We start from the raw sequence: 8,850 nt of genomic DNA on the forward strand, positions 1-8,850 counted from the left end.
CAGAAAGAGCACAATTAAATGACTTAACGTTGCAACTGAAGACACTTGAGAAGGAACAGCAAATGAAACCCAACCACAGCAGACAAGAAGAAATAACAAAGATCAGGGCAGAAATTAATGAAATTGAAACAAAGAAAACAATACAAAGAATCAACTAATCCAAGAGCTGGTTCTTTGAAAAGATAAAGAATATTGACAGACCACTATCCCAGTTAAACAAAAGAAAGAAAGAGCACCTGCAAATCAATAAAATCAGAGATGAAAGGGGAAACATCACAACAGAAACCAGAGACACAGAACATTATAAGGGCATACTTCAAAAACTTATATGCTACTAAATTTGAAAACCTAAAAGAAATGGATAGATATCTAAAGGCATGGGAACCACCAAAGCTAAACCAAGAAGAGATTAACAGCTTACACAGACCCATAACACATAGGACATTGAAACAGTAATAAAAAACCTCCCGACTAAAAACCCCCAGGACCAGATGGATTTACAGCAGAATTCTATCAGACATTTAAAGAAGATCTTCATCCAATACTACTTAATTTATTCAAAAAGATAAAAATGGAGGGAGAATTTCCAAATTCCTTCTTTGAAGCCAGCATCACTATGAAAAGAAAACTATAGACCCATATCCTTGATGAATATAGATGCACAAATTCTCAACAAGGTACTTGCAAACCGCATACGGACACACATCAGAAAGATCATCCACCATGATCAAGTCGGCTTTATCCCAGAGATGCAGGGGAGGTTGAATATATGTAAGTCAATAAACGTCATAAATCATATAAATGGGCTCAAAGACAAGAACCACATGGTCATCTCAATAGATGCAGAGAAGGCCTTTGACAAAATTCAAATGCATTTATGTTCAAAGTCCTAGAGGGAATTAGACTGGAGGGAACATACTTCAACATAATTAAAGCCATGTATAACAAACCCACAGCCAACATCATTCTAAAGAGAGTACAACTGGAAGCATTCCCATTGAAATCAGGAACCAGATAAAGCTGTCCACTATCTCCACTTCTCTTTAACATAGTGCTTGAACCTCTTGCAAGAGCAATAAGACAAGAGATGGAAATTAAAGGAGTAAAAATTGCAAAAGAAGAGATGAAATTATCCCTTTTAGCAGATGATATGATATTATATCTAAGACACACCAAAATTCCACCAAAAAACTCCTAGAAATTATTAACACATTCAGTAAAGTGGAAGGTTACAAAATTAACCTACAAAAGTCCATAGGCTTTCTATATACCAATAACAAGCAATCAGAGAAAGAGCACATGGAAACACTCCCTTTCACAAAGGCTGCAAGAAAAAGAAAAGATCTCAGAATAAACCTGACCAATGACATTAAAGAGCTCTACAATGAAAATTTTAAATCTTTAAAGAAAGAGATTGAGGAAGACATCGGAAGATGGAAGAACCTCCCATGCTCATAGATTGGAAGAATTAATATTATGAAAATGACCATCCTACTGAAAGTCATTTATATATTCCATGCAATCCCAATCAAAATTCCCATGACATTTTTCACAGAATTGGAAAAAAAATCCTAAAATTCATATGGAAGCACAAAAGATCACGAATAGCCAAAACAACCCTGAGCACTAAGAGCAATGTGTGGCGGGGGGGGGGAATTACTATACCAGGTTTTAAACTGTATTACAGAGCTATAGCCATAAAAACAACACGATAACATGATACTGGCACAAAAATAGACCCTTAGATCAATGTAACAAAATTGAAGACCTAAATATGAGTAAATGCAATTTCAGCCACCTGGTATTTGACAAAGGGGCCAAGAATATTCAGTGGAGAAAAGACAGCATGTTCAGCAAATGGTGCTGGGAAACCTGGATCTCCACCTGTAGAAGAATGAAACTAAACCCTTACCTTTCACCCTGCACAAAAGTCAACTCCAGATGGATCAAAGACCTCAACGTGAAACTGGAAACCCTGAAACTCTTAGAAGAAAACATTGGCAGTAACATACAAGATGCAGATGTAGGAAAGGATTTTCTAAATCCCGACATCAACTGCTCAGGACACAAGGACAAGAATTAACAAATGGGACCTCCTTAAGCTAAAAAGCTTCTGTACATCAAAGAAGGCAACCAGGGAAGCGAACAGAAAACCCACAGAATGGGAGAAAATCTTCACCAGCGACACATCCAACAGAGTTTTATATCGAGAATATATAACAAACTCAAAAAACAGAGAATCAAGACAAGACGTAACCCAGTTAAAAGATGGGCTAAGGAGCTGAACAGAAAGTTCTCAAAAGAAGTTAAGATGGCTGTGAAACATCTTAAAAGATGTTCATAATCACTAATAATTAGGGAAGTGCAAATTAAAAACACTTTAAGATTTCATCTTACCCTAGTAAGACAGGCTAAGATCAAGAGAACAAATGATACCAAATGTTGGAGAGGATGTGGGGAAAGGGGAACACTCATCCACTGCTGGGGGGACTGCAAACTTCATCAACCCCTATTGAAAGCATAGGGGAGAACTCTTTAAAAACTACAAATGGACCTACCATTTGACCCAGTTATACCACTCCTATACCACTCATCCTATTGCAGGGACACATGTACATCCATGTTTGTTGCTGGTCTTTTCACAATAGCTAAGAGATGGAAACAACCTAAGTGTCCCTCAATTGATGAGTGGATAATGAAAATGTGGTTCATTTATATGATGGAGTTTTACTTTGCAGTAAAGGAAGATGAAATCATGAAATTTGCACATAAATGGATGGAACTAGAAACTGTTATACTAAGTGAAGTAACACAGACTCAGAAAAAAAAATCGACACATGTTCTCCTTCATATGTGGATCCTAGAACCAAACCCTGATAAGTGAATATGTATCCAGACATAATTACAGGAACCAGGATAATGGAAAGGAGCCAGGGAGGTAAAGGAAAAGAAAGAACCTGAAAGAGAATGACAGTAGTAAACAGGCCTTAATAATGGAGATAGGGATAAAAACTGGGTTAGTTTAAGGGAGGGGGAAGGAAGGGTATACAAGGATCCTAGGGGATGAAGTGAAAGAAGGAGCTCAAGAGAGGTAGGACTGTAGAAGAAGGGTATTATTAAGGGAGAAAGGGGGGAAATGGTGGCACTTTAAGTGGGAAAACCATAATGGAGGGGTGAGACAATGCTAGAGATAAATAATTCCTAGCTAGTTTTGAAAACCAGAGGGAACCATATTATGTCTACAACCTACTGACAAATTATACATAGCAGATCAAGAAATATGTGTCTAGGTAAGGGTTATCTGAGAACAATTGATCTTGCCCAAGATTTATCTACATGACACACAGTAATTAAAAGTACCAGACTGGTGGAACTAACCTTCTTGGATGTTAAACAGACATACTTTGAGGCCTATAATACTTTTGTCAGAGGGATATAAAGGACAGTTTTTTTGCTCCTAGCCCTCCTAGGTTGACTAGCTCCAGGAGACTATGAGAAGCTCTCAAAATGCCCTGTAATTGTGGTGGGTCACCTGTCCTCTTGATCAAGGAGGCCATGGAGACCCCACCAGATGCACTTGAACCAGTCAGTGTCCAGTCTACAAAGAGGAGGGTCAACACAGAGGAATCATTTCCTCCGTGCTTCCAAGCAAAGCCAACCATGGTCAAGCAGGACCTTTGACTTATCTTCACATAGGTGAAACTGGTAAAAGAAAGGAGCCAGTGGCACCTCCCAAGCCCATGTGACCCCTGAGGAACAGATCCTCAAACTACCTTAACAGTAAAAAGAAATTGGTTTATCTGAGCCAACTGTATGGTCTTAAATACCCAAAAGGAAAGTATAACCAAAGATTAAAGGGGCCAATATAATTTTATAAGAGACCATATGCATAGCTAAAGGCTACACAACAAGCAACAATGCCAGACAGGTGCTACCTTCTTTTAGTTGTTGTCCAGGGTGGCCCAAGGGACTCCCAGATAGTAACCCAGCACAGAACTTGGAAAATGAACAACAGACCCCAATCTTATCTAAAGGAATATTGACAACTGATTGCTGGTAGACGAGCAACGGCTGACCCTCCTAAAACAAAAACCTCTAGATAGGCAGACTAGATCCACCAAAAGGGCAAGTAGTGGGGAATGGCTGGGGTGCTGACAACACAGCAGACAGTAGCAGAGATATCAGAGTATAAGGGCTCTAGTGGGGGGAGGAAGGCTATGGGAGGGTGCCATCTGGGAAGTGGGTGTATAGCTAAATAAGATGGTTTGGGGTGTTCTGTGTGAGATAACCATAAACAAAAAAATCAACAAATTTTAAAAATATATTTTATTTGAGGTGGAAGCATGGAAATTTACATCATGCTAATTAGTAGAGGTGATAAACATTACCACTGTAATCTACCCAATGACTTTATAGGCATACACAGGTGCCAAGGATCCGAGTGCATCTGATTATGACTAGTAATAATCAGATACATACACATTAGAAATGCTTGCACCAACATCTCAGTGTTAGTAGCAAAAACAATGAGTCTTTCTGCAAGGAACAATATATTCTAAAATGAAATGGAGATCTTTTTTAAAGGTTAAAAACTCATTCAATTAAATGTCTTACAGGGCTTATACTGAGTTTAATATTGTATAACTGTATTAATTCAACTCTGAACCTAGAAACTTGCACCCACTTGTGAAAGAGATGTCCTTTTGCTCTGGACTGTGTTACTGAATATGTTAGAGCTGTAGTGAAATGCTTCTTCTAATCAGGTAGTTATTGAAAATTTTAAAAATGATTAAAAATTAAAATAAATAAATAGAATTTTAAAAAGAAAAAATCAATCTACAAAAATCAATAGCCATTCTATATTCCAATAACAATCAATTAGAGAAAGAAATCAGAGAAATGCTCCCCAAAAAATAAAATATCTCAGAGTAAACCTGACCAAAGACATTAAAGGGCTCTACAATGATAATTTTAAATCTTTAAAGAAAGATATTGAGGAAGACATCAGAAGATGGAAGGACCTCTCATGTTCATGGACTGGAAGAATTAATATTGTTAAAATGACCATCCTACCAAAAGCAACATATAGATTCAATGCAATCCCAACCAAAGTCACCATGAAATACTTCACAGAATTAGAAAAATGCATCCTTAAATTCATATGGAGGCACAAAAACCCCAGATAGCCAAAACAACCCTGAGCACAAAGAGCATCACTGGGGTGATTACTATACCAGATCTCAAAGTATACTACAGAGCCATAGTCATGAAAACAGCATGGTACTGGTGCAAAAAAAGACACATAGATCAATGGAACATCATGAAGATCCACCTGATATTTGACAACAGTGCCATGAACACACAATGGGGGAAAGATAGCATCTTCAACAAATGGCTCTGGCAAAACTGGATCTTCACCTGTAGAAGAATGAAACTCGATCCTTATCTTTCACCTTGCACGAAGGTCAACTCCAAATGGATCAAAGACCTCAATGTGGAACTGGAAACCCTGAAACTATTAAAAGAAAATATTGTCAGTAACTTACAGGATATAGGTGTAGGAAAGGGTTTTCTAAATCAGACAGAAGTTGCTCAGGAATTAAAGTCAACAATCAATAAGTGGGATCTCATTAAATTAAAAAGCTTCTGTACAGCAAAAGAAATAATGATAAAAGTGAAGAGAAAACCCACAGAATGGGAAAAAAAGTCTTCACCTGCAGCACATCTGACAGAGTGCCAGAATATATAAAGAACTCAAAAAACAAAGAATCAAGAAACCAAATGACCCAATGAAAATATGGGCTAAAGATCTAAACAGAGTTCTCAAAGGAAGAAAGAAAGATGGATAAGAAACATCTCAAAAAGTATTCAACATTGTTAGTAATTAGGGAAATGCAAATTAATGCCACCCTAAAGTATCACCTTATCCCAATCAGTCAGGCTAGGATCAAGAGAACAAATGATACCAAATGCTGGTGAGGATGTGGAGAAAGGGGAACACTCATTCACTGCTGGTAGGTTTGCAAACTCATACAGCCTCTATGGAAAACAATGTGAAGTACTCTTAAAAAACTAAAAATGAGCCTACCATATGACCTGGTTATACCACTCCTTGGCATATACCCAAAGGACTCATATTATTGTAGAGTCACTTGTACAACCATGTTTGTTGCCGCTCTTTTCACAGTAGCTAAGAGATGGAAGCAACCTAAGTGTCCCTCAACTGATGAGTGGTTAACAAAAATGTGGTATATTTACACAATGGAGTTCTATTCAGCAGTAAAGAAAGGTGAAATAATGAAATTTGCAGGTAAATGGATGGATCTAGAAACGGTACACTAAGCGAAGTGACACAGACTCAGAAAAATAAATGACATATGTTCTCCTTCATATGTGGCTCCTAGCACCAAATCCTTTTAAATTCTAGGTCCCTTTAATAAGATGATGCTATACAGCAGTCCCTTCTGCATGAAATAACTACCATCATCACAACTTCAGCTGAGCCTGAACACTAAACATAGTCACAATTGGGCTTGTTGACAGCTGTGCTCATACATTAAAGGAGTGCCAAGCAGGGTCACTGGACCCTCACCTGAATACCCAGCCACTCTTCCCAGCCAACTAGTCCATCCTTGAAAGACAAAAGAAAAATGAGGAAGAACCCAAGAGAGGGATGCTTTCGGAAGCCCTTGTCAAGAAACTCCAATGGACTCTCATATGAACATTTGAAAATTGCACTATTCTGACTTTTTTCTAGTTCCATGTCTAGAAATTGTAATGCTAATTACTCTTGCCTTTACTTCTCCTTCATATCTCCTATTCATGACTCAAGGACTTTCTTTTCCCGTTAGAGTCAAGAGTTATGTAATTTGGCATCTTTTAGATAGACCCACTGAAGGGGTACTCCAATGGCCTCACTCTGCATCCGTGTTCAGCATGGAAGAAGCCAGAGCAATCTGCATCCCTATTCCATGTTGGCAATTGGAGTAACCCCTTCAGAGGATGGTGTGATAAGAATAGGAGGTAGGAATTGGCTAGGCAGTTAGGGTAAAAAGACCCCAAAGAGATGTAGCCAGTTTCTGGGCTAAAAGCCAAAATGTCCTTGGGCCTGTTAGCAACACACTCTGTTCCAAAGACAAAAAATTTCAAAATGTCAAAAGTATTTGGGAGCTTGTATCTAATCCTTAAAATAGTTTAGGGTTACCTCCTCAGAGGGGGGAATGTTGGCATGGAGGGAGTGGGCATGAATTTGATGAAAACATCTTATATGAAAGTATAAAATTCTCAATAAAGTTTTTGTAAAAGTTAAAAAAAAAAGAAATTTCATTTATCCAGAGATATGACAGAGATAGGGCTTTCTCTAGGATCTATGACCTCTCAAGCCATATTTATTTGACTATATTTACCCATGAGCTCTCTCATTGAGAGGGCTTTAAATCCAATTAGATAGCTGTTGATTACCCCCAAAATAACAATGCCACTACTACACTAATAGCGTTAGTTTGTTGTGTCAGCTGTTGTGGTTACTAGGCTTTCCACCTATGTGATGGTTTGAATGAAACATCCCCCATAGGCTCCAAGTATTTGGACATTTTGTCCCCAGATGATGGCGCTATTTTGGAAGGTTTTAGAAGGTGTGGCTATCCTGGAGGAAGCATGTCACTGGGGATGGGCTTAAAGAATTCTTAAGCCTTGCTGGATCTCCAGTTTCTCTCTTGCTTCCTGTGCCTGCATGATGATGTGAGAGTTTAGCTTCTGCTGCTCCTGTTTCAGCCACCTCCAGCCACCTCCAGCCACCATGCCTCCCTGCCATCACAGACTGTAATTCCCCTGGAACTTTAGGCACAAATAAATTCCTTCTATAAATTGCTTGTGTCAATGTTTCTATCACAGCAACCGAAAAGTGACTGACACAGTAATTGGTACCAGGAGTGGGGTTTTGAAGAACTGTACAAGACTTCGCAAGGTTGGGCTAGAAAAGCAGGTGACTGCTGTAAGTGGAGCTTAACAGATCATTCTAGTAGGCACCTGGAAGAAGGTAGTGCTGAGAACAGTGTAGTTTCAGAGGGAAATAAAGACTTAAGCAGCACTTCGTATATTTTGGCAAAGACTCTTGCTGGAGTCTGCCCACAGCCAAAAAGCTTGCCTGAGACTAAGTTGAAAAGTAATGGACTAATTTATTCAGTAGAAGAAATTTCAAGACAGCCTAATGTAGAAACGGTGGCATGACTATTAATGGTGAATATTATGCAGATCTACAGTGAAAGAGAGAAAATGGGGCAAAAAGAAATACAGTTTGGATTGAAAAAGAGCACTAGGAAGATAAATGTTGGCACCCTGGCATGTGATGGGGAGGAGCCCATTGATAAGGAGATTAAAGTGATTAAGGAGGGGGCCTAGAGATTCAGATTTAAACATGGAGAGAGCACCTCCAGGGCAAGACCACACCCAGTTAAGCCTCCAATTTGTGAAAGGAAAGTGCTGCAGGGACCACTGAAGAGCAAAGTTTCTAAAATGGATAAAGCAGGGTAGAGTCCATCCCAAACTTGCAGTCAAACTTGGCAGTGTCATTCACGTGGTACTGGCTTTAGAAGCATAAAAGATGCAAGAGTGAAGGGGTCATCACTTCTTCCTCTGTGGTTTCAGAGAGCTGCTGAGGCCAGGCAGCAGGCTGCAGGGGTTCTCTGCCTAGAGAAGGCCCTGATAGGCCATTACGTGAAGCTGTGAAGGTGAAGCCTGGTTGGCAATGGAGACCCCAAGAAGCCAGAGCTGTGAGGCATCTTCCAAGAAGACCTGCATACAGAAAGCACTACCAGCACAAGAAGTAGATGTGTGTTGCACACAGTAAAG

This window comes from Nannospalax galili, unplaced genomic scaffold (genome assembly GCF_000622305.1).
Source record: "Nannospalax galili isolate Female #2095 unplaced genomic scaffold, S.galili_v1.0 scaffold1342, whole genome shotgun sequence".
Taxonomy (NCBI): Eukaryota; Metazoa; Chordata; class Mammalia; order Rodentia; family Spalacidae; genus Nannospalax; species Nannospalax galili.